Below are 3,838 nucleotides of genomic sequence, written 5' to 3'. Positions count from 1 at the left end.
GTTCTTATAATATATGACCATTATGTACAAACAGTAAGAACAATTATTCCAACTTGATGGGCAACAACGTAATCTCCATTTTCTCCTCCTCGTTCAAATGTTGGCTTCTTTTTCAATTTTCATTCTTTACTCGTGTTACTTCTCTTTCTCTCTGACTACAGTGTATACTCACAAGAAAGTAGAATCAATGGTTTGACATGAACCAGTCTAGAAAATGAACTAAATTTATTCAAGTATCAAATACATTTTGAATTTCAGACAGCTTTCTCCCAGGAGATGAAACAAATGTCTCCCTAACCAGAAACTGACAAAATAACTAAATGCCTTCCCCTCTTTGTAGTCTCTCATTATTCTTCCCTCTAGTGATGGAGGGTCCTTATCCAGTAGCACACAAATGTCTCTATACATAGTAGACGGCCATCTCTACATGCCTTTCTTCCCCCCCCCCCCCCCCCCATCCATCCATCGTCCAGTTCCTCTCTACCTCTCTACCTCGAATGGCTGAACAGTACCCCCAGCGTCAGGGCAGAGAACACCCATAAAATAATGACTTCTCCAAGCTTGAGTCCCCTCCTTGTAGAAAGTCACGTATCACTTCTGTTGTCCATTGTGAAATGAGCTCTCTCGTAGCATCTACGTCATCTTCTGATTCATCGGCCATATAGTGTTTGATGATGCTGCAACTGATAAATAAAAGGAAAAAGACAATCAAATTTAAGTTTGTAACCTGAAGAATAACGGTAACAAAAGAACCCTTATCACACTAGATCATGGGGAAATATTTTTGTGCTAAAGGGTGGCCCCAAAAGGGTGACCCCAAAAAGGTGACCTTACCATCAACTGAACAAAATATCGGTCTGCCAAATTAATATTTTCAGGAAAAAATAGATGCTCTAACCGACCCCCCCCCCCCCCTCTCATTCTCCGGCTGGCTGAGTCGATGTGAAATTTTCGGCACGATTTTCAAATTTTAACCCCCCCCCCTCGAAAAATTCCTTCATACGCCCCTGTCATGTAGATCCTCAAGTAGAGCTCATCAATACATAGACTATTATATTCAGATCAAGATAGACACAAGGCAATCATGCAGTCTACTTAAAATGCACACACATTTAAACATACGGGACTAGATCTAGAGGTCTAGGCCTACATTTACTAAAGCTTGACCCGGCCCACTCTCATGCATTACGTCGTATTATCAGCTTTATTCGTCATAAAAATGAATAAACACAAACTTTGGTTTCTTACCGTACAAACGATACTGGAGTGAAAGAAAATCACTGCAGAATAGCCGATTATGTACAAGATTAAGATGTTGCTTCGATAAGAATCCCGTTGTTTGCAACGGGACAGCTGATCACGGCGAAGTTAAAAATGTACTAGAATTATGTCCCGGCATGCTTTGCGATGAAACAACCGTGAAGAGACGGATAATTATCTGGCGGCCGCCAGATAATTATCTGGCGGCCGCCAGATAATTAACTGGCGGCCGCCAGATAATTAACTGGCGGCCGCCAGATAATTATCTGGCGGCCGCCAGATAATTTCTCTTAAATTTATTTCGTAGGTGGCACTAATGGGCTTCCGTACAAACGATACTGGAGTGAAAGAAAATCACTGCAGAATAGCGGATTATGTACAAGATTAAGATGTTGCTTCGATAAGAATCCCGTTGTTTGCAACGGGACAGCTGATCACGGCGAAGGCAAAAATGTACTAGAATTATGTCCCGGCATGCTTTGCGATGAAACAACCGTGAAGACACAGATAATTATCTGGCGGCCGCCAGATAATTAACTGGCGGCCGCCAGATAATTAAGTGGCGGCCGCCAGATAATTAACTGGCGGCCGCCAGATAATTTCTCTTAAATTTATTTCGTAGGTGGCACTAATGGGCTTCCGTACTTTCCACTACTATGGTGTTCTCATTTCATCTGAACTTAAAGAAAAATCCAACCTTCGATCGTAGCAACTACACTTAAAGAAAGCAAATTTAATGAAGCAGACTTTTGATATTTTGAATGAAATGGATCAAAATATAAGAAAGTTCTGAATTTTCAATTGGAACTTCAAATAATGGTGAATCGGTAATGTCACTTTTACGAAGCGCCGGACAACTTTCCTTTTGTATCAACACACAAAGTAACTTATTGTATTTTCTTTTCAAAAAGTATGATGAAAGGGGGTGTTTTCTCTATAAAGGAACTATAGCAATATGTAATCCATATATATATTTCAAATAGGGCCCCAGGTCTAGGAGAAGGTACTTCGGAGAAAGCGGAAATAAATTATTTGTTGTGCACGACAAACGGGAGATATGTCCGTGTCTACCTTACAATCCGCTGGGTGATCTCACTTTTCAAAGATTCATAGCTCTCTTATTATTAGTCCGATTTTACTTCAAACTTTCGCCATTCTATTTCTTTTAATTGTCTTTTTTCATACAAAAGAACTTATTACAAAGGTTGGATTGTCCTTTATGATGATTGAATGATTGAAGGATTTAATTGATAATTATCCATTCTCGCAGTCCAAAGACTGAATTGCAATGGTTACAAAAGTTTACAATGTATATACATATCTGAATATTATCTGAATTAATCTTGTTATTAGTTGTTACTAGTTGTTTTTGTCTCCCCCCCCCCCCGAGGGTTGAATGGAGACTACAAGGGATTCGAATGTTAAGGTTTACCCACACGACTCTCTTATAACGAGTAACTCTGTATAGAATAAATTTGCATATAACTGCTCCACGTGCAACCAAACTTGGGTCAGGGATACTCTTTGGCTAAATTCAGGTAACTTAATCACTCATATTCCTCGTCGATATTGTTTTTGTTCTCGTATCTCTCGTCGAGAAACGTTTCTCTTCTTCTGACAGAGGACCTAGGTATTCCATTGTTAGATCTTTTGACTTTGTTATTGAAATAAAACCGATAACTTGTATTATCTCTTCCTTTTTTCCCATCTCTCTGTCTCTCCGTCACGCTCTCTTCTCAGAATCGTCATTCAAGCAATGTTTAGTGATTTCTCTAAATCATTTATATATAAGGTTATTGTGATAAACGACAATAAATGTTACAACTTGTTGCACGCCTTCGGGTGTGGAATCGGAACATTGAACCCAAATCTTTCCTTTTCTATTCTTCCCTCTCTGTGATCTAAATTGTACGTGACACTCACAATGCAGTCGAAAGTTAAAAGAAATATATTGTTTGTACAATTTCCTTTCCTGATTTTTGCGTCGAACAAGATCTACATGAAAATGCATTTTACGACCTTGCCAAAGGCGACAGTTTTATTACATACACGTCCTTTGAAAGAGGGCAAACCTTTTTCTCAAAAAATATTTTCGCCCTTCCAGATGTTTACCAAACGAACAAACCCCAAAATTTGATACACGAGAAATTGTCACAAGCATGAAAGATGAAATTATTACGACAACAGGGCCCTCAACTGAGAGAGATGGAAAAAACATTCCGCTCGCATCTTTTGAGGAGGAGGTCCCAATCTCAGTTAGTCTCGCTGGTGCAAAAATAAACGAGTCTAAGAACGTAGAACCCATGACGCACTTTCTACTAATCATTATTTGTTGATGAGAACATTTAAGATCCCCTGAAAAATTCAACTCTATATTTGGTCATTCATTTGCATTCTATGCTCTTAGCGAGTGACTTCTCGTTTTTCTATCATTATGGGTCTCTAATTGTTTTTGCGTGAGAATGTTTGATGTTACATCGACAAACACTGTGATTTACTGCCCGACAATTCCATTTTCATCCGACGTCATAGGTATTGCCATCATTTTCTATTCTTAGTATACCTGAACGACACTCTA

The 3,838-nt window shown here is 39.1% G+C and overlaps 1 long non-coding RNA gene across 1 annotated transcript; it reads right to left on the bottom strand.

The window, feature by feature from the left end:
* Positions 1-442: 442 nt before the first annotated feature.
* Positions 443-1,299, bottom strand: LOC115928205. Its single transcript, XR_004065940.1, has 2 exons — positions 1,249-1,299; positions 443-683 (listed from the first exon to the last, which is right to left on the bottom strand). It is a non-coding gene; the product is annotated as an uncharacterized LOC115928205 (long non-coding RNA).
* Positions 1,300-3,838: the final 2,539 nt, after the last annotated feature.

This window comes from Strongylocentrotus purpuratus, unplaced genomic scaffold, assembly GCF_000002235.5.
Source record: "Strongylocentrotus purpuratus isolate Spur 01 unplaced genomic scaffold, Spur_5.0 spur5_scaffold_21, whole genome shotgun sequence".
NCBI lineage: Eukaryota > Metazoa > Echinodermata > Echinoidea > Camarodonta > Strongylocentrotidae > Strongylocentrotus > Strongylocentrotus purpuratus.
The sequence above is the reverse complement of the archived record's forward strand: the minus strand, read 5'-3'. Positions and strand labels throughout refer to the sequence as shown.